Source organism: Giraffa tippelskirchi, chromosome 4 (assembly GCF_054371585.1).
Source record: "Giraffa tippelskirchi isolate mGirTip1 chromosome 4, T2T-mGirTip1v1.2.pri, whole genome shotgun sequence".
NCBI lineage: Eukaryota > Metazoa > Chordata > Mammalia > Artiodactyla > Giraffidae > Giraffa > Giraffa tippelskirchi.
In genome coordinates this window covers 160,499,321-160,522,404 of record NC_137278.1, presented here as the reverse complement: position 1 = coordinate 160,522,404, position 23,084 = coordinate 160,499,321, and the positions used below count along the sequence as shown (strand labels likewise).

At 41.0% G+C, this 23,084-nt stretch overlaps 1 protein-coding gene across 12 annotated transcripts in view; it reads left to right on the top strand.

Annotated features, from left to right (window-relative positions):
* The window catches only part of ANKS1B (ankyrin repeat and sterile alpha motif domain containing 1B), a 1,049,816-nt gene that overhangs the window by 1,018,429 nt on the left and 8,303 nt on the right, over nucleotides 1-23,084 (top strand). The window lies entirely within an intron of this gene.

Genomic DNA, 23,084 nt, shown 5'->3' with positions numbered 1-23,084 from the left:
TATGTGACGCCAGAATTCTGAGGCGAAATATAGGGGAAAAATAGTCAACTGTTTGGTTTTAAGACCAACATAATGTCCCTGATACATTTTGAAAACATGTGGAGAATTGCTTCACCTTTTATCTTTTCATCCAGATGTTTGATTTAATGTAGACATTCACTGGCTTAGGAGTATGGTATCAGCTCCAAAGGATTTTCATCTTATGCCATGAATCCACCATTTTAATCCTCTCTAGGTGAACAATTTGTTTAACTTCAAAAATAGTCACAAAGGCCACCAGTCTTGACCTGGGCCTTTGAGCAATTTTGAGATGCACCAAGCTTTGTTTGCACTAAAAAAAAAAAAAAAAAGCCTCTTTGAGCATGGACTTCGTGTCTTTATGTAGGGCAGTTCAATATTCAGTCCATTCTTTAAGTGTTAACATTCTTTTGATATGAATCAGTCCCCCAGGCTGCCCAAATGGCAAAAGAATACCTCCAGTATACATTTAGTCTTTCAGCTGATGTGTTTTGAGTATATATTTGCTTACTTTTTATTGGAGTATAATTCCTTTACAGTGTTGTGTTTCTGCTGTACAACAACATGAATCAGCTATATGTGTATATATATCCCCTCCCTCTTAAAACTCCCTTCCACCCCCACCCCCCATCCCACCCATCTAGGTTACCATAGGGCACCAAGCTGAGCTCCCTGCTACACAGCAACTTCCCACTAGCTATCTATTTTACACATGGTAGTGTACATATGTCAATGCAACTCTCTCAATTCATCCCACCCTCTTCTTCCCCCACCCCTCTGCCATGACATACACATTTTTAATTGCAGTTGTTACTACTTTCACTTTGTAGATCTTTTATGAGTCACAGGAAGTTTTTCTGAATATCTCCTATTATCAAGAAAATTCAGTGATAGGAGAACTTCCAGTTTACAGAGACCTGGATTTGAAATTCAGAACAGTTTTCACATAGAAATCCTGTGGTCTTGGAAGGGAAGCTCAAGCCCCCCTACAAAAGCAAGCATGTGAATTTAACATAGTTCCTTTACGCTCAGACACTGCAGAGCCCTCAGTAGGCTCTGACACCAGGAGGGGGTGGCGTGCCCTATATTTTCCAGGGTCGTTTGGCCGTGGGAGCCTCTTGCCAGGAGAGCTCCTCACGGGCCTGACGTTGTGCAGAACACACTTCAGAAAATGTTATGCTTTATCTTCGCTAAGCTTGTTCTCATTCCTTAGAATCTATTAGGTTGGTACAAAAGTAATTGAAGTTTTGGACTACAATTTTTAAATTTCGTACCATGAATTTTAAATCATCATAACTAGGCTCCAACACATCTTTATTAATCACAATAGGAACCATTACAATCAACACATTTTTGCCAAAAAGAAATAAGTTTGTTTATTCCTGTAGCATGCTTCAGGATTCTACGAACTCTTGGAAAGTATTTTCTGCATCCTGCTGGTTGTGGAAGCATTTTCCCTGCAAAAAATTGTCAAGCTGCTTGAAGATGTGGTAGTCGGTTTGTGAGGGGTCAGGTGAATATGGCAAATGAGGCAAAACTTTGTAGCCCAATTCATTCAACTTTTGAAGTGTTGGTTGTGCAACGTGCGATCAGGTGGCGTTATGGAGAAGACAACAGAATGGGCCCATTCTGTTGACCAGTGCTGGCTGAGGCATTGCAATTTTCAGTGCATCTCATCAATTTGCTGAGCATACTTCTCATATATAATGGTTTCACCAGGATTCAGAAAGCTGTAGTGGATCAAATGGGCAGCAGACCATCAGTGACCATGACCTTTTCTTGGTGCAAGTTTGGCTTTGGGAAGTGCTTTGGAGCCTCTTCTCAGTCCAACCACTGAGCTGGTCATCACTGGTTGTCTGGTCATTGCTGGTTGTCATGTAAAATTCACTTGTTGCACGTCACAATCCGACTGCGAAATGGTTCATTGTTGTTGCATAGAATAAGAGAAGATAACACTTCAAAATGACAATATTTTAATTTTTAGTCAGCTGTGAGGCACCCACTTATTGAGCTTTTTCACCTTTCCAGTTTGCTTCAAATGCCAAACAACCATAGAATGGTCAATGTTGAGTTCTTGGGCAACTTTTCATGTAGTTGTAAGAAGATCAGCTTCAACGATCTTCTCAGTTGGTCATTGTTAACTTCCGATGGTCAGCCACTGCACTCCTCATCTTCAAGGCTCTCGTTTCCTTTGCAAAACTTGGTGAACAACCACTGCACTCTACATTCATTAGCAGTTTCTGGGCCAGATGCATTGTTGATGTTGTGAGTTGTCTCTGCTGCTTTATGACCATTTTGAACTCGAATAAAAAATCACTCAACTTTGCTTTTTGTCTAACATCATTTCTGTAGTCTAAAATAAATATAAACAGCAAGTAATATGTCATTAGCCAAAAAACACAAAGCTAGAAATGCGCATTAAAATGATGTATAGCAGAACCACATTTATTTAAGAATGCATTCCAATATCAAAGGACAAAGTTTAACAATTGTAAAACTGAAATTACTTTTGCCCCAAGCTAATACACTAAATTCAGCTTGTGATATTTTCAGTTTTAAATGACAGATAGATGAACATTTAAAAAAGACTAGATCAGAAGTGGAATTAGTGTTCCCAAGAAAAGCCAGTGCCTATTATACCTCACTGGGCTTCCTCGGTGGCTGAGATGGTAAAGAATCTGCCTGCAATGCAGGAGACCTGGGCTCGATCCCTGGGTTGGGAAGATGCCCTGGAGGAGGGCATGGCAACCCATTCCAGTATTCTTGCATGGAGAATCCCATGGACAGAGGAACCTGGTAGGCTCTAGTCCATGGGGTCACAAAGAGTCAGACACAACTGAACGACTAAGCATACAGGATACACACACATTATACCTAGCAGCAAACCCCAGACCTACTCTGCATTCTAGACTCACTATGGTGGCAGGTGATTCCTAGTCACATCTCTAATGGGACATGCCTCATCCACTTCTGAACAAGAAGCTGCCCAGCCTCCACCTTCCAGGCAGTGAAAACTTGGGGGAAGAGAATAGGCCTAGGTAGGAAAAAAAAATGTGTGTTATGAGTCTAGGAGTGTAGTTTCCTGCAGTGCAGAAAACCCAGGTTCTATCCTTGGTTTGGGAAGATCCCCTGGAGAAGGACATGGTCACTCCAGTATTCTTGCCTGGAGAATTCCATGGACCAGAGGAGCCTGGCGGGCTACAGTCCATGGGGTCACAAAGAGTTGGACATGACTGAGTGGCTAACACTTTCGTGAATCTAGGAGTTGTGAGGCTTAAAACAACAAATTCAGCTTTTTTCTCCTCCACTCTTCTTTTTGAAAGATTTATTTTATTTTTGGCTGTGCTGGTGTTCATTGCAGCGCATGGGCTTTCTCTAGTTGCAGTGAGTAGGGGCTACTCTTCATTATGGTGAGCTGGCTTCTCATTGCAATGGCTTCTCTTGTTGCGGAGCACAGGCTCTAGGCACAGGGGGTTCAACAGTTGCGGTTCTTGGGCTCCAGAGCACTGGCTCAGTAGTTATGTCACATGGGCTTAGCTTCTCCTTGGAATGCGGAATCTTCCTGGACCGGGGATCAAACCCGAGTCTCCTACATTGGCAGGCAGACCACCAGGGAAGCCCCTCTCCTCCACCCTTATCTCCAATGAGTGAAGGGGAATTCCATGCTGTTGGGCTGACAAGAAGGAGAATGGGTTGTTTCTGGGGCCGCTAGATCCCAAGGCTGCAGTGATCATTCTTAAAAAGCCACCAAAAGATATGCGAGACAGAATAAGAGACACAGATGCATAGAACAATTTTATGGACTCTGAGGGAGAAGGTGAGGGTGGGACGTTCTGGGAGAATAGCATTGAAACATGTATATTATCATATGTGAAACAGAACACCATTCCATGTTCGATGCATGAGACAAGGGCTCAGGGCCAGGGCAATGGGATGACCCAGAGGGATGGGATGGGGAGGGAGGTGGGTGGGGGGTCCAGGAAGGGGAACTCATGTAAACCCATGGCTGATTCATGTCAATGTATGGCAAAAACTATTACAATATTGTAAAGTAATTAGCCCCCAACTAAAATAAATAAATTTATCAAAAAAAAAAAAAAGCCACCAAAAGAAACAGATAGATAGAATCAAGATCACTTGGAAACTGTCGTCTTCTATATATTATTCACTCAGTCTAGACATCTAGGTCATAGAATGGAGACAGGTAGATCAGAAAGATTTTGATGCATTCTTTGTAAAACTGTCAGATTTATTTTAGAAATCTGGGAGGGATCTCATTCAATAGTTTTACAGTATGAAATGTTTATTTTGTTTAAATATCATTAAAAGCCATGACCACCACTAAACCATAGCTAATTCTCACCTCTCTATAAAGAACATGTTTGCAGTCTTTGGGATTTTTAACCATGCTCATTTTTCTCTTACTTGCAACTCCCAAATTCTATAATCTTCAGTGTGTGAAGCTTAGACTAGTTCTGAAATGTGCTCAGTTCAGTTCAGTTCAGTTGCTCAGTCGGGTCTAACTCTTTGCGACCCCATGAACCGCAGCACGCCAGGCCTCCCTGTCCATCACCAACTCCTGGAGTTTACCTAAACTCATGTCCATCGGGTCGGTGATGCCATCCAGCCATCTCATCCTCTGTTTTCCCCTTTTCCTCCTGCCCCCAATCCTTCCCAGCATCAGGGTCTTTTCCAATGAGTCAACTCTTTGCATAAGGTGGCCAAAGTATTGGAGTTTCAGCTTCAACAAGGGAATGTCAAAGTCTTGATGCCCATGGGTGGTGTGTAGGGGAGACGAGGATCCCTCTTTGCTGTGCTTTCTTGGTTGAATGTGGGCTATGAAAGGATCCAAACTGGAAGAAGAGAGATGACAGAATGCAGGAAATTGTGGTCAGCAGGCTAGGGGACAGCATTCTATAGTCCTCTTCCATCACTAAGTATCAGCAAACTTAAGTGCAGGAGAAGAAGAACACCAGAGTCAACCACACTGTGATCAATTTAATGAAAGTGAGATTTCCTGAGCCCTTTCTTTTTCTCCAGTTTAATTGAGATACAATTGGCATATAACACTGTATGAGTTTTAGGTATAAAACATAAGGATTTGATATATGTGTTACATAATAAGTTTAGTCAACATCCATCACCTCACATACTTACACATTGGCTTTTTTGTGTATGTGTGATAAGAACTTCAGGATCTGCTTTGTCAATAACTTTCAAATGTACAATATAGGCAAACCTCAAAGATACCGCAAGTTTGGTTTTCCAGATCACCGCAATGAATCAAATATCACAATAAAGAAAGTCACATGAATTTTTTGCTTCCCCAGTGCATATAAAAATTATGTGTACAGTGTCCTGTAGCCTGTTAAGTGTGCAATAGCATCATGTCTAAAAAACAATGTGTGTGCGTGCTAAGTCGCTTCAGTTGTATCCAACTCTTTGCGACCCCATGGACTGTAGCCCACCAGGCTCCTCTGTCCATGGGATTTTCCAGGCAAGAATACCGGAGTGGCAGTATAAGAAAATGTTAAAGTGCATGGAGCCCTTAAGATAGGACTGTAACACATTCCCTGGCAAGTCTCCCACTTACTAAGTAGCAACCTACTCTTAAGTAGAAGCCTTTCCCTGGCACAGCCCCTAAAATTCACCAACAGGTCTGTAGCAGTAGAGATCCTGCTCCCAAGATCAGTGATTGAATAAAAATGGCAGCACTCCCAGCCTTACAGCCCTTACATACAACCACCTTACCCCACCCCCACGCCCTGCCACTGCCAGAAAGAAGAAAATAGATTAAACTAATAGATTGCGTTTATCAGTACATCCTGTCCATTGGCATAAATCATTGAGAATTAAGCAAGCCATAAATATTAAGAAAATAAATCACTTTTTCTCTTATTCCTATTTTTTTGGGGAAAAGGGGATGGCTCAGGCGGTAGAGAAGCCGCCTGCAATGCAGGAGACCTGGGTTCGATCCCTGGGTCAGGACGATCCCCTGGTGGAGGGAATGGCAACCCACTCCAGTACTCTTGCCTGGAGAATCCCATGGACAGAGGAGCCTGATGGGCTACAGTCCATGAGGTCACAAAGAGTCGGACACAACTGAGTGACTAACACTTTCACTTTCAAGGGGTTGGATGTTATCAGAACCTTAAATCAATCCCAATTTATGTTTAAGTTAGAAAGAAAGTAGGCATTCTGATTTTTTTTTTTCCCTCACAGATTGTTTTACAGCATTCATACACGTATTCGTTATACCCACTTCTGTGTAACTGAAAATCAAATGTCATGTCTAGGGTTGAGGTCTTTAGAATCAGTCTGGCTCTATTTATTTATTTATTTATTTATTTATTTTTAACGGGAGGATAATTGCTTTACAGTGTTGTGTTGGTTTCTGCCATACGTCAACATGAATCAGCCATAGGTATATATATGTTCCCTCCCTCTTGAACCTCCCTCCCATCCCCTACCGCATCCCACCTCTGTAGACTGTCGCAGAGCACCAAGTTGAGCACCCTGCACTATACACAACTTCCCACTAGCTAAGTATTTTATATATGGTAATGTATATATTTCAGTGCTACTCTAATTGTCCCACCCTCTCCTGCCCCTGCTGTATCCATAAATCTGTTCTCTACATCTGCCCTGCAGATAGGATCATCAGTACCATTTTTCTAAATTCCATATATCTGTGTTAATATATGATACTTGTTTTTCACTTTCTGACTTACTTCACTCTGTATAACAGACTCTAGGTTCATCCACCTCACTGGAACTGACTCAAATTTATTCCTTTTTATGGCTGAGTAATATTCTATTGTATGTATGTACCACAACTTCCATTCATCTGTCAAGGGTCTAGGTCGCTTTCCCTGACGTGGATATTGTAAATAGTGCTGCAATGAACATTGGGGTACATGTGTCTTTTTCAATTACGGTTTTCTCAGGATATATGCCCAGTAGTGGGACTGCTGGGTCATATGGTAGTTTTATTCTTAATTTTTAAATAAATCTCCATATTGTTCTCCATAGTGGCTGTATCAGTTTACATTCCCACCAATAGTGCAAGAGGGTTCCCTTTCCTCCATATCCTCTCCAGAATTTATTGTCTGTAGTTTTGATGATGGCTATTCTGGCCAGTGTGAGGTGATAGATAGCTCATTGTAGTTTTGATTTCTTATTGTTGTTCATTCGCTCAGTCGCGTCTGATTCTTTGCGACCCCATGGACTGCAGCACACCAGGCCTCCCTGTCCTTCACCATCTCCCAGAGTTTACTCAAACTCATGTCCATTGAGTCAGTGATGCCATCCAACCATCTCATCCTCTGTCACCCCCTTCTCCTCCTGCCTTCAATCTTTCCCAGCATCATGGTATTTTCCAGTGAGTCACTCTTTGCATCAAGTGGCCAAAGTATTGGAGCTTCAGCATCAGTCCTTCCAGTGAATATTCAGGGTTGATTTCCTTTAGGATTAACTGTTTTGATCTCCTTGCTGTCCAAGGGACTCTCAACAGTCTTCTCTAGCACCACAGTTCAAAAGCGTCAATTCTTTGATTTGCATTTCTCTAATAATAAGTAATATTGAGCATTTTTTCATGTGTTTATCAGCCATCTGTATGTCTTTGGAGAAATGTCTGTTTAGGTCTTCTGCCCATTTTTTGATTGAGTTGTTTGTTTTTCTGATATTGAGCTGCACGAGCTACTTATATATTTTAGAGATTAATCCTTTGTCAGTTGCTTCATTTGCAATTATTTTCTCCCAGTCTGAGGGTTGTCTTTTTATCTTGTTTGTGGTTTCCTTTGCTATACGAAAGTTTTTAAGTTTAATTAGGTCCCATTTATTTATTTTTGTTTTTATTTCCATTACTCTAGGAGATGGGTCAGAGAGGATCTTGCTGTGATTTATGTCAAAGAGTGTTCTGCCTATTTTTTCCTCTAAGAGTTTTATAGTTTTTGGTCTTACATTTAGGTCATTAATCCATTTTGAGGTTATCTTTGTGTATGGTGTTAGTGTTCTAATTTCATTATTTTACACATAGTTGTCCAACTTTCCCAGCATTACTTATTGAAGAGATTATCTTTTCTCCATTGTATATTCTTGCCTCCTTTGTCAAAGATAAGTTGCCCATGGGTGTGTGGGTTATCTCTAGGCTTTCTATCTTGTTCCATTGGTCTCTATTTCTGTTTTTGTGCCAACACGATGTCATCTTGATGACTGTAACTTTGTAGGATAGTCTGAAGTCAGGAAGGTTGATTCCTCCAGCTCCATCCTTCTTTCTCAAGATTGCTTTTGCTATTTGGGGTCTTTTGTGTTTCCAGACGAATTGTGAAATTTTTTGTTCTAGTTCTGTGAAAAATGCCATTAGGTAATTTGATAGGGATTGCATTGAATCTATAGATTGCTTTGGGTAGTATGATCACTTTCACAATATTGACAGAATCAGCCTGGTTTCAAATCCCAGGTCTGCCCTTCTTAGTTTCATCTCTTGGGCAAGAATGCCTCTAATCCTCAGTTTCCTCATCTGTAAAATAGAGACAGCAGCAGCACCCTCCTCCTAGGGTTATTATGAGGATTCAGTGCGGTGATGACACACGTCCGTGTCTGGCACATGGTGTTCAGTCCATCTTAGCTGCTGAGGAGGGAGAGCCGTAGCTGCAGTTATGGTGCTGCTTGTGTTCTTTCTTACCAGACCCTGTGTGAGGATTTGGTTTATAACATATATTTGCTGCAGCAGTGTCCCACACTTGAGGGAAAAATCCAAGTCTGTATAAAACACATTTCTGTCCTGGCAGTTCAAGCGCAGGTTGGAAAAGAATTTCCAGACACAGCATTTCAGAAGGGAGTGAGTTTATTAAGAGCAGGGAGCAGAGGTAATGAAGGCGCTGCAAACGCAGTGGGCTGACCTCTTGACACCCCAGAGAGAGCCGACAGGACGCTGTTAGAATAGCGGGCTAGCTCAAGGGACAGTAGAGGCTTTTTGTGGGTTAATAGTCAATTTTTATAGCCTCAAGACAAAGGAAATTCCTGCTGGAAGGGTGGTATTAGGTGATTGGTTTGGGTGCTGTAGGGTAAGTACAGGGGTGGGCATTTTTGCCTCATTTTGGGTCAGGAAGCTTGCTGGTGATGATCGGGGTGGATGGGAGCTTTTGGCAATGGTTACAAAGGGACTCAGTCAGCCTCAGACACCTCTGGTGGCCTTGGTTCTGGACTCTGTGTCTCTAGCCTTGGTGCAAAGCCTCGCACTTGTGGCCTTGGGATAGGACTCCATAATTTCTACATTTATAGAGTGCCTACCCTGAATTGGACACAACTGAGCGACTGAACTACCCTGAGTCAGTTATGTGGCCCTGCTCCCTAAGATCTCAGAGTTTCAAAAGGGTTCAGTCCTCAGTCCTGTCTGACTCTTTGTGACCCCATGGACTGCAGCACGCCAGGCTTCCCTGGCCATCACCAACTCCCAGAGCTTCCTTAAACTCATGTCCATCAAATCGGTGATGCCATCCAACCATCTCATCCTCTGTCATCCCCTTCTCCTCCTGCCTTCAGTCTTTCCCAGCATCAAGGTCTTTTCCAATGAATCAGTTCTTCACATCAGGTGGCCAAAGGATTGGAGCTTCAGCATCAGTCCTTCCAATGAATGTTCAGGACTGATTTCCTTTAGGATGGACTGGTTGGATCTCCTTGCAGTCCAAGGGACTCTCAAGAGTCTCCTCCAACACCACAGTTCAAAAACATCAATTCTTTGACTCTCAGCTTTCTTTATGGTTCAACTCTCACATCCATACATGACTACTGTAAAAACCGTAGCTTTGACTAGATGGACCTTTGTCTAAAAAGTAATGCTTTAATATGCTACTTTTTAATATGCTATCTAGGTTTGTTACAGCTTTTCTTCCAAGGAGCAACCATCTTTTAATTTCATGGCTGCAGTCACCATCTGCAGTGATTTTGGAGCCCAAGAAAATGAAGTCTCACTGTTTCCATTGTTTCCCCATCTATTTGCCATGAAGTGATGGGACTGGATGCCATGATCTTTGCTTTTTGAATGTTGAGGTTTTTGAAATTTATTTATTTATTTTAATTGGAGACTACCTACTTTACAATATTGTAGTGGTTTGTGCCATACATTGACATTAATCAGCCATGCGTGTACATGTGTTTTCTGAATGTTGAGTTTTAAGCCAGGTTTTTCACTCTCCTCTTTCACTTTCATCAAGAGGCTCTTTAGATCCTCTTCACTTTCTGCCATAAGGGTGGGGTTATCTGCATATCTGAGGTTATTGATATTTCTCCCTGCAATCTTGATTCCAGCTTGTGCTTCATTCTGTCTGGCATTTTGTATATAAGTTAAATAATCAGGGTGAAAACATACAGCCTTGATGTACTCCTTTCCCAATTTGGAACCAGTCCATTGTTCCATGTCTGGTTCTAACTGTTGCTTCTTGACCTGCAAACAGATTTCTTGAAAGGAACGTAATAGATTGTTATTGTTGTTTAGTCACCAAGTCATGTCCAACTCTTTGAGAGCCCATGGACTACAGCACGCCAGACCTCCCTACATCTCACCAGCTCCCAGAGTTTGCCCAAGTTTATGTCCATTGAATCAATGATGCAATCCAACCATCTCATCTTCTTTTACCCTCTTCTTCTGCCTTCAATCTTTCCCAGTATCAGGGTCTTTTCCAGTGAGTCAGCTGTTCTCATCAGGTGGCCAAAGTATTGGAGCTTCAGCTTCAGCATCAGTCCTTCCACTGAATATTCAGGACTGATTTACTTTAGGATTGACTGGTTTGATCTTCTTGCTGTCCAAGGGACTCTCAGGAGTCTTCTCTAGCACCACAGTTCAAAAGCATCAATTCTTCAGCACTCTGCATTCTTTGTGGTCCAGCTCTCACATCCATACATGACTACTGGAAAGAATACAGCCTTTGACTACATGGCCCTTTGTTGGCAAAATGATGTCTGCTTTTTAACACACTGTCTAGATTTGTCATAGCTTTCCTGCCAAGAAGCAACTGTCAACCGTCTTCTAATTTCATGGCTGCAGTCACTGTCCACAGTGATTTTAGAGCCCAAGAGGAAATTTGTCACTGCTTCCACCTTTTCCCCTTCCATTTACCATGAAGTGATGGGACTGGAAGCCATGATCTTAGTTTTTTTAATATTGAGTTTTAGACGTAACAGACAGTTGCAGTCAAATCCTGTCCATGTGGTTGTGCCAGCCCCCAGCAGGGTGGGGGCACCCAGAGCAGGGGATTGAGTTTGAATGTTGAGTTGGTGTGAAAACACGTGGTCCTCTTGGAGACGCGACAATTCATTAATGCACTCTGGAAAGATGAGGTCAGGCATTAGACAGGCATCTGCCATAAGCAATGAAAAACTCATTTTTATCAACTGACTTGTCCCTTTGAGAAAGATTTTCAAAAGGGTTAAAATATGGTAAGTGAAAAGGGTCTTGAATTTGGTAAGTGCCCCTTTTCAGAGACATCTCGAGTTGGTGAACAGTTTACAGTAGCTTCCACTCGGAGCTTTTATTTTTGAAGAGTGGGGAGGAGTTGAAATCTAGCAAACCTCCCTCCTGTACACCCTTTCCCCAAATCTCTGCTGAATAGCATGACAGAGATGGGTCATGCTCCCCTTTTGCCCAGGCAGGCCAGCCCGTCCAGCCTCCATGGGCTGTGGTTCTGTGTGAACAGGTGACCACAGGGAATGCATGCTGCAGAGAACCTGGAACTTTATGAGAAAGCAAGTCCTGACTTACTGAGCTGGGGCCTAACCTCCTTTCTCAGTCTTTCACTGAGCTTCTGACCCTCATGGACTCAGGGCGAGGCATGACTTTAAACCTTAGTAGATGCGGTGGAACGCTCTGCTACCTTTAAAAATCTGGCTCTTGAAAACCATTTATTGGCATGCAAAAATCATTCATGATTTAATGTTGCATGAAAAAGCAACTCGTGAAACTGCACATAAAGTTTCATTCTAATTTTGTTTTTATAAATATTCATATAGCTTATAAAAGTAATCGTGGATACATACAAATGTAAAATAAACCAAAATGTAGCAGTGGCTGTATCCCAGTAGTAGAATTTTTAAATTTCTTTATGTATTTTCAAAAATTTATACATAGACCCCTGTTACATGTAGAGAGAAATCTTAATTTCATGACTTTTGCTAAGTCACTTCGGTCGTGTCCGACTCTGTGCGACCCCATAGACGGCAGCCCGGCTCCACCATCCCTGGGATTCTCCAGGCAAGAATACTGGAGTGGGTTGCCATTTCCTTCTCCAATGCATGAATGGGAAAAGTGAAAGTGAAGTTGCTCAGTCGTGTCCGACTCTTTGTGACCCCATGGACTATAGCCTACCAGGCTCCTCCGTCCATGGGATTTTCCAGGCAAGAGTACTGGAGTGGGGTGCCATCGCCTTCTCCAGGCAAATGTAAAGAGTCATTATTATTAACACATTAAATTCTCATGGGTTCCCTTGGATATCTTCCAAAAAAATCTTGATCAAGTGCTGTGAGCAAAGCCTAACTAGGTAGAGCTAAGGAGATGTCAATGAATTCTGTGAACAAGCCCAGAATATTTTCACTTATTTTTGCCTCAAGACGTGGGTGAAGCAAGTTGTAGATGAAGCCTACCCTGGCTCTTAAAAAAACAAGACACACAAGCGAAATACAGCTAAAGGAGAAATGTGGCTTCTTTCTAGAGACCTTGCACAGACACATATTGTAAAACACTTTCCTTTGTCTTTTGGCCCAAAGGGCATCACCTGCATTGGTTCGGCATTTGTTCACCCAGGTCTGCCTGTGGGAAAGAAGACAGAATTGGCTCTGGCCATCCTGTTACCCTTATCTTACCCTTGGGGGCAAATCCCCTTATCTTAGGGACCTTCTGGGCAGCTTGAGCACCTGCTATATCCTGAGCCCTAGAGATGCAGTCAAATGAGAGCAGAGCCCTCGAGGAACTCAACCGGACCTATAAAAAGAAAATCCTAATAAATGCCACATGGTCAGTGGCACTGTGCCCAGGGCACTTTGGAGGCACCTGGCTCAGGCCTGGGGCGCTGGGGAGGGTGATTCAGGGCAGGATCCCAGAAAATATAATGGCCTAGGTGATTCCTAGAGGATGAGCAGTAAACTCCCCAGGCAAAGGGTATGGTAGGAAAAGGGCACATTGCCAGAATAAAAGCCATCTGATAACAGACAAAAACCTTAGCCATTTAGGATGTTTTGGGGTGATTGCTGCCGTGGTGAAAGCCGGGCCCCTGGGCATTGCACCTCTGTGCACTGGCTGGTGGATTGATGAGACCTGCAGTCCAGCCTTTGGTAAAATGCTGTTGGTTAAACATGGGATCAACTGTACATACATCTCTAAATTGAATCTATCATTGGTTGGGTAAAAGATAGCAGCTTCTAATCAGAGAATCCTGGAGCTCCCCAGGTAAAGAAGGAGCTAAAGGTCACCAGGACCATACCCCCTTCTTACTGCCATCTCCTCAGCGGCAGTGATGGTGCAGAGGCAGGCAGCCCAGGGCACACGCAGCCCAGACAGGTGATCCAGGCAGAGGCTCCTCTTAACACCCCGAGTTTCTTGGCCCCACCTGGGGCTTCCTTGCACAGACAGAGCCCTCTTTTTCTCACATGTTGTTTGCACTCTCTTCAAGTGGGGATGGCCTCTGCTGACCTCAGGAATCACCTCTGCTGGCTCCTGAGAGCCAAATACTGAGGTCCTGTAGCTTTCTGAGACTATGGACTACAATTATTAGTTCTTTCCATTTTAGTCACTAAAATGCAGTGGGACTTTTTAATGCTAATGGGAAAGTGCCTGTGGACAGATCAGAAAGGTCCACTTGTACACAGCAGCCTCCCAGCCTGAGCCAGCAGGGCCCTCTCCCTTTATGGTGTCCCCTCTCCCCTCAGCACACTTCCTTTTCTGTCACTTTCACCAGATGATGTGGGAACTCATGTCTGATGTACCTTGTTAGTCACTTTTCAGTAAAGAGTTAAACAAACTAAGCTCTCGAGTAAATGTTTACGTGAACAAACAGCCACCATTTATACTCTGTCTCCTTTCATAAAGGACTTAAGGCAGTGTACATGTATGTACACTGTACAGGTATCTATCTGAAAATAGATAACACATGGATCAGAAGTAGGGAAAGTACACACTAAAAGGAAGATCAAGACCCAGGGGAAAGTTTTAACATCAACATAACAGACTGCAGAATTCTACGTAGTCTTTAGAAATGAGCCAAAGATTTGGCTCCGAGCTTCCTGGAAGTCAAGGTAAATAGGAAAACACAGTCGTCATGTACTTGATATTTCTTTGTTGATTATACCTCATCCTCTCAGAAGATAAAACTTCATTGAAACTGATGTCTGAAAGAACTTTTTCTTTTATTGAAGCATTGTTGATTTACAATGTTTCATGTATACAGCAAAGTGATTCAGTTATACAGATCGAACTTGCGTCTCCTGCATTAGCAGGTGGATTCTTTACCACTAGTGCCACCTGGGTAGCCCATATATATGAGTGTGTGTGTGTGTGTGTGTGTGTGTGTGTGTGTGTATACACACACACATATATATATCCTTTTTCAGACTCTTTTCCATTATAAATTATTACAAGATATTCAATATAGTTCCCTGTGCTATATAGTATAAGTCCTTGTTATTTATTTTGTATATAGTAGTGTGTATCTGTTAATCCAAAATTACTAATTTATCCCCTCCAGTCCCCCTTTGGCAACCATGTTTGTTTTCTATGTCTGTGAGTCTGTTTCTGTTTTGGAAACAAGTTCTTTGGATCATTTTGTTAGAGTTCACATATAAGTGTTATCATATGATAGTTGTCTTTGTCTGACTTCACTTAGTATGATCATCTCCAGGTCCATCCATCTGGCTGAAAATGGCATTATTCATTCAGAAATGAATTATTTCATTCATTATTTTATGGCTAATAGTCCTGTGAGTGTGTGTGTGTGTACGAGTGCCACATCTTTATTCATTCATCAGTGGACATTTAGGTTGCTTCCATGTCTTGGCTACTGTAATAGCACTGGTTTGAACCAGTGTATCTTTGCAAATTAGACTTTCTGTCTTTTCTGGATACATGCCCAAGAATGGGATTGCTGGATCATATGGTACCTCTATTTTAGAGATTTTTTTTTAAGGAAATTCCATATTGTTCTTCTCAGCAGTAGCACCAATTTACATTCCCACTAACAGTGTGGAAGGGTTCCTTTTTCTTCACACCCTCTCCAGCATTTATTATTTGTGGACTTACTGATGATGGCCATTCTGACCAGGGTGCAGTGGTACATCATTGTAGTTTAGATTTCCATTTCTCTGTTAGCGATGCTGAGCATCTTTTAATGTGCCTGTTGACCATGTGTATATCATCTTTGGAGAAATGTCTATTTAAGTCTTCTGCCCATTTTTTGATTGGGTTCTTTGTGTGTGTTTTGGAAATTAATGCCTTGTTGGTTGCATCATTTGCAAATATTTTCTCCCATTCTGTAGGCTGTCTTTTAGTCTTGTTTATGGTTTCCTTTGCTATGCAAAGACTTTTAAGTTTAATTAGGTTCAGTTTATTTTTGCTTTTGTTTCCATTACTCTAGGAGATGAATCCAAAAAATATATGTTGCTGTAATTCATGTCAAGAAGTATTCTGCCTATATTTTCCTCTAGGAGTTTTATAGTATCTAGGAGTTTAGAGTATACTAGTCTTACATTTAGGTCTGTAATCCATTTTGAGTTCATTTTTGTATATGGTATTAGAGAATGTTTTTTTTTTTATTTTTTTATCATTTTTTTTAATAAATTTATTTATTTTAGTTGGGGGCTAATTACTTTACAATATTGTAATAGTTTTTGCCATACATTCCATATAATAGAGAATGTTTTAATTTCATTTTTTTATATGTAGCTGCTGAGTTTTCCCAGCACCGTTTATTGAAAAGACTGTCCCTTCTCCATTTTATATTCTCTTTTGTTGTAGATTAATTGACCATAAGTGTGTGGATTTATTTCTGGACTCTATTCTGATGCATTAATCTGTCTGTTTTTATACCAATACCACACTGTTTTGATTAGTGTAATTTTGTCATATAGTCTGAAGTCAGGGAACCTGATTCCTCTAGCTCTGTTCTTCTTTCTCACAATTGTTGTGGCTGTTTGGGGTGTTTTGTGTTTCCATACAAATTAAAATTTTTCCCAGTTCTGTGAAAAATGCCATTGGTAATCTGGTAGGTATTGCCTTGAATCTATAGATTGCTTTGCGGGAGGTATGGTCATTTTAAAAATATTGATTCTTCCAATCCAAGATCATGGTGTATCTTTCCATCTGTGTCATCTTTCATTTCTTTCACCAGCATCCTATAGTTTTCAGAGTACAGGTGTTTTGCCTCCTTAGGTTTATTCCTAGGTATTTTATTCTTTTTGATGTGATGGTGAAAGAACTTTTCTTCCTGGGTCATCTCTCTCTCTCCATCTCTCTGTCTCTCCATCTCCAAGAGGGGATATTGTGTGATGGTGTCTTCACCAACATTCATGTGCCAAATCTCCAAAACATAAGATGGTGCTTCAGAGGGTCTCTCAGAGCAAGTGGAGGCAGAACACCAGCAGATTCACGAAAGCAATAAGGCAGGGCAGCCTAGTGGCACAAAACAGTCTTATCTAAAGTCAGATCTGGGTTTGAATTCTGGCTCTTTCCCTTACTAGCTGTGTGAACTTGGCCAAGTTAACCTCATTAATCCTGAGTTTCTCACACATAAAATGGAGATAAGTCCTCCTCTTACATGGTGGTTGTGAGGGTTAGATAATCCACATCAGGCATTTAGCTCATCTCTGGGATGTACTTGGCAAAGTCATGTGATAGTTGTTACTACTGCTTTATCATCTATATGAGAGGAAGTAGAATGTGGTTCAAGTTCACAGGTGGTCTGATTTGGTGCAGGGATCAAAACTAGCACAGCTACAAAAGTGGATTGACTATGTGTTCATAAGTTAATGTCCACATAGACATTTTCCAGCTAGCTTTGATAGAAATTGAATAGAAGAGTTGACTTTTTGGTCTGGACTTGGAGTCGAGGTATTGGGGTTCAGGTTAAAGAACTGAGTATTCTAAAATTCAGCTGAGCAGATGCTAGAATTGACATCCAATAGAAAACTGAAGAGCCTAAATGAGACTTTTGACCAAATGGATGACCAGCGCCACTGGTTCATGGGGGTGAGTCATGGAAACACCAAAAAACAGGGTCTGGATTTTGCCTGAAGTTCTCAGCCCTCTCTGCCAAAGAACAAAGAGGCAGGTGATAGACATGAGCTAGATTTTCTCTTATTTTTAATTCTCAAATGCAAAAGCTTATTATTTTATGATTGTAAAATTATTCATTTTCATTTGAATGAAGTTCAAAACATACAAAGAAGTATAAAAATTAACTGTCCTCAACACTCAGTGATCTCAACACTCAATGATAGCCATTTAATAACATTTTAATATATATCCATTTTCTATGCACATAGATACCATCTATGTTTGTATGTATACATAATTTTTACGGAGTCTTTTAACCAGTCTTTTAAATGCCTCCGTTTTCATCTTAAATGGCTGCCTAGTAGCCCCTGTGTAGATCTACGTAGTATATTTAATCAATTCCCTATTAAGGACATTTTTGACACTGTGATGAATATTCTTGCAAATATGCCATTGAACCCTTGAGCCCAAAAGATTTTCAAACCAGGAGTTTCCAACACAGAAAAATCCTAGTGATGTGCCAATTAATATAAATTATTTACCTGGGTGGCCAGAATTTTTCCTAGGGGACAGACTACCTATAGTCTATGCAACAGTTATTCTAACATCAAATTGATGAGAGTGCCAGATGAGATGCAGGAGGACGATGAGGGACACCTCTTTGTCTGTATCCTGATCCCCCTCTCCCTGACATCATTCAGGGAGCAATTCCTGGACACCTGTTAGAGGCCAGGCACCAGGGACTCAGCCCTTGACATAAGGAAGTAGGTCAGTAAATATCCATGGTGATTGACGTTCAACTGCCAGTCCTGACTGGCTTAAGAAGCTCACAGTAAACACAGGCTGGCCTGCAGACCTCTCTAGTTTCCACAGAATAACAAGTTTGCATCCTTGGATTATACTTAAAATCTATCCTTAAAATATGGTGGCCCTCTAATGTAATGCATGGATAAAAATCCTAGGGGGTGGAAAAGGGGAAGGCCTTTAGAGATTGTAATGTGCCCCCTGGGACAGGTGTCCCCATTGAATTGAGATTCCCTGCCTTCACCCTGAAGACACTCCACTGGAGAGGAAGAGTTGCCTTTCATCCTTATATCATCCCTCACCATGCAAGGGGCAGGGCCACCAGCTGAGAATCCCTGTGTAAACACCTCCTGCCTGACTGGAGACACCCTCCAAGCATGAGACCCTCACCCAGCCAAGATGCATCTATCTATCACCCAGGAGCTTCTGTATTTAATGTTTTTAAGATTTTTTCTTTTTTAGCAGTTTGAAGAGGTCTTCTATTTTTTTTATTGAAGTATAGTTAATTTATAATGTTGTGTTAGTTTCTGGTGTACAACAAAGCGATTCAGTTATACACATATTTTTCATTATAGTTTATTATAAGATATTGAATATAGTTCCCTGTGCTATACAGCAGGTCCTTGTTGCTTATCTATTTTATATGTAGTAGTATGACTCTGTTCATCCCAAATTCCTAATTGATTCCTCCCTCACTCTTCCCTTTTGGTGACCATAAGTCTGTTTTCTAGGTCTGTGAGTCTGTTTGTAGGTAAGTTCATTTGTATCATACTTTAGACTCCACATTAAGTGATATCATATGGTATTTGTCTTTCTCTTACTTACTTTTCATAGTATGATAATCTCTAAGTCTATCACATTGCTGCAAGTGGAATTATTTCATTCTTTTTATGGATGTGTAGTATTCCATTGTGTGTATATGTTTGTGTATATATATATATACACACACACTACATCTTAGAACCCAGGTCTCCTGCATTGCAGGCGATTCTTTACTGTCTGAGCCACCAGAGAAGCCATCTATATCTATATCTATCTATCTATCTATCTATCTATATATAGATAGAGAGAGGCATACTACATCTTTATCCATTCATCTGCTGATGGACATCTAGGTTGTTTCCATGTCTTGGCTATTGTAAATAGTGCTGCTATGAACACTGGGGTGCATGTTATCTTTTCAAATTCTCTGGATATATGCCCAGCAGTGAGATTGCTGGATCATATAGTAACCCTATTTTTAGTTTTTTAAGGAAGCACCATACTGTTTTCCATAGTACCCACCAATTTACATTCCTACCAACAGTATAGAGGGTTCCCTTCCCCCACACCCTCTGCTGCATTTATTCTTTGTAGACTTTGAATGATGGCCATTCTGAGCAATGTGAGGTAGTACCTCATTGTATGTAGTTTTAATTTGCATTTCTCTAATAATTAGCAATGTTGAGCATCTTTTCATGTGCCTACCCATATGTATGTATTCTTTAATGTCTATTTAGGTATGCAAAAGTCTTCTATTTAGAAAGGAAGTGAAAGTGTTAGTTGCTCAGTTATGTCCTACTCTTTGCGACCCCATGGACTGTAGCCTACCAGGCTCCTCTGTCCATGGAATTCTCCAGGCAAGAATATTGGAGTGGGCTGCAATTTCCTTCTTCATGGGATCTTCCCGAACCCAGGTGTCCCACATTGCGGGCAGATTCTTTACCATCTGAGCCAATCTTAAGTATAATTCTAAGGCACAGTGGACAAGAGCACAGCCTCTCGGGACAACTGGATTTGGAGCCCAGCTCAGCCAGGTGCTGTCTTCATGAACAAGTTATTTAACCTTCTTGAGCTTAATTCTCTGACATGCAAAACAGAGATGATAATGGCCCCACAGCTGTTTAATGTAACATTCACAGGGTTGCTGTTAGGATTAAATGAGACAGTCCATGTGCAACATGGCACACAATGAATAATAATAAACGTTAGCTGGTATTGTCATTAGGGTAAATGTCATTATGAATGATCCTCAAGGTAATCCAGTAAGGTGCATACATCATGTGTTACTATCCCTATTTTGAAAGAAAACAGGCTCAGAGCATACTCTTCCCAGTAGTCACCCCTCCACGCCAGCCCTGAAGACACATGCAGTGACACAGGCTTCATTCTTTCATTGCGGTCTGTGTAAAGTAGACAGTACTCAAAGTCAACTGCTGTAATAAATGTAATCTCAAAAAGAGAGTCACGCTGGAAAGGCCTTTAAGGCAGGTATTTTCCAGTAAGCTAGGAGCCAGGGTCACAGACAACCCAATTATAGCATATGAGGGATGGGAGGCAGTGAACATAAAACTAAATGAGTTTGGATTTATGCCCAAGCGAAGTAGCAACCAGAGATGAAAGTGTGGTTGTCAGCTCTGTGGTTTGGGCCAGCATGTGAAGGGACACCCAGGTGCTTACTGTGACCCAACGGATCACAAGCATAAGCTAGCTTTCCCAAGGTCAGGGCTGGGGTAGAGGCTCTGACCTCCTGTGACTATGTACTGTTATTTTTTAAATTTTACTGCAGTATACTTGAGTTACAATGGGTTGCATTAATTTCTGCTGTACAACAAAGTGATTCAGTTTATATTCATTTCCATATTCTTTTGCATTATGGTTTATCACAAGATACTGTATATAGTTTCCTGTGCTATACAGTGCGTGCTTAGTTGCTCAGTCCTATCTGACTCTTTGCGACCCCATGGACTGCAGCCCACCAGGCTCCTCTGTCCATGGGGATTCTCCAAGCAAGGATACTGGAGTGGGTTGCCATACCCTCCTCCAGGGGTTCTTCCCAACCCAGGGATCAGACCCAGGTCTCCTACATTGCAGGTGGATTCTTTACCAGCTGAGCTACAAGGGAAGCCCACAAATACTGAAGTGGGTAGCCTATCCCTTCTCCAGGGGATCTTCCTGACCCAGGAATCAAACCAGGGTCTCCTGCATTGCAGGCGAATTCTTGACCAGCTGAGCTACCAGGGTAGTCCGTGCTATACAGTAGGGCCTTGTTTATCCATTCTCCCTGTAATAGTGTGCATCTGATAACCCCAAACTCCCCATCCTTCCCTCCCCTATCCTCCTCCTCCTTGGCAACTACAAGTCTGTTTTCTCTGTGAGTCTGTTTCTGTTTCATAGATATGTCCATTTGTGTCATATTTTAGATTCCACATATAAATATTTTTCTCTCTGGCTTCCTTCACTTAGTATGATAATCTCTAGGTCCATTCATATTGCTGCAAATGGCATTATTTCATTCTTTTTATGGCTGAGTAGTATTCCATTGTATATATGTATAGTGTCTTCTTTATATATTCACCTGTCAGTGGACATTTAGGTTATTTTCATGTCTTGGCTATTGAGAACAGTGCTATTATGAACACAGGGGTGCGTGTATCTTTCTGAATTATATATTTGTCTGGATATATGCACAAGAGTGGTATTGCTGGGTCATACAGTTCTATCTGTAGTTTTCTCAGTAACTTCCTTACTGTTTTCCATAGTGGCTGTTCCAATTTACATTCCCACCAACAGCCATAGGAGGGTTCTCTTTTCTCCACACCTTCTCTAGCATTTATTTGTAGACTTTTTAATGATAGCCATTCTGATTTGTGTGAGGTGGTACCTCACTGTAGTTTTGATTTGCATTTCTTTAGTAATTAGCAATGTTAAACATCTTTCATGTGCCTATTGGCCATCTGTACGTTGTCTTTGAGGAAATGTCTTTTTAGGTGTTCTGCCTACTTTTTGATTGGGCTTTTTTATTATTATTATTGAGTTGTATAAGAAGTTTTTATATTTTGTAAGTCAAGTCGTATGGGTCGCATCATTTTGCAAACATTTTCTCCTGGTCTGTATGTTGTCTTTTCATTTTGTTTATGGTTTCCTTTGCTCTGAAAAGCTTAGAAGTTTGATTAGGTCCCATTTGTTTATCTTTGCTTTTATTTCTGTTGTCTTGAGACTGACCTAAGAAAACACTGATATGGTTTGTGTCAAGAGAATGTTTTGCCTGTGTTCTCTTCTAGGAGTTTCATGGTGTCATGTCCTATATTTTACTTCTTTAAGCCATTTTGAGTTTATTTTTTTATGATGTGAGAGTGTGTTCTAACTTCAGTGATTTGCATGCTGCTGTCCAACTTTCCCAATACTGCTTGCTGAAGATATTGCCTTTCCCGCATTGTATATTCTTTTGCTGTAGATTAACTGACTATAAGTATATGGGTTTATTTCTGGACTCTTATTCTATCCATTGATCCATATGTCTGTTTTTGTGCCAATACCACACTTTTGATTACTATAGCTTTGTAGTATTGCCTGAAGACTGGGAGAATTATGTTTCCTTCTTTGGCAATCCTGAGTCTTTTATGGTTCCATATAAATTTGAGTAGTTTTGTGAAAAATGTCACAGGTAATTTGATAAGGGTCACTTTAAATCTGTATATTGATTTGGATAGTATGGCCATTTAAACAATATTAAATCTTCCAGTCCAAGAGCATGGGATAACTTCCATGTCTTTGAATAGTCTTTGATTTCCTTTATTAATATTTTGTAGTTCTCAGTATATAAGTCTGTCACCTTCTTGGTGAGGTTTATTACTAAATATTTTTTGATGTAATTTTGAGATAGTTTATATTCCCTTTCTGATACTTCATTGTTAGTGTAAAGAAATGCAACCCATTTCTGTATGTTACTCTTAACATTCTGCTACCTTGCTGAATTTATCAGTTCTAATAGTTTTGAGTGGAATCTTGGGTTTTCCATGTATAGTATGCATATATAGTATGCATCTGCATATAATGACAACTTTGCCTTTTCCCTACCAATTTGGATATCTTTTATTTCTTTTCCAATTGCTCTGGCTAGGACTTGCAATACTATCTTGAATAGAAGAGGTGAGAGTGGGTATTCTTGTTCCAGATCTTAGCAAGAAGGCTTTCAGCTTTTCTCTATTATTATATTGATCATGGGTTTGTCATAGTTTTTATG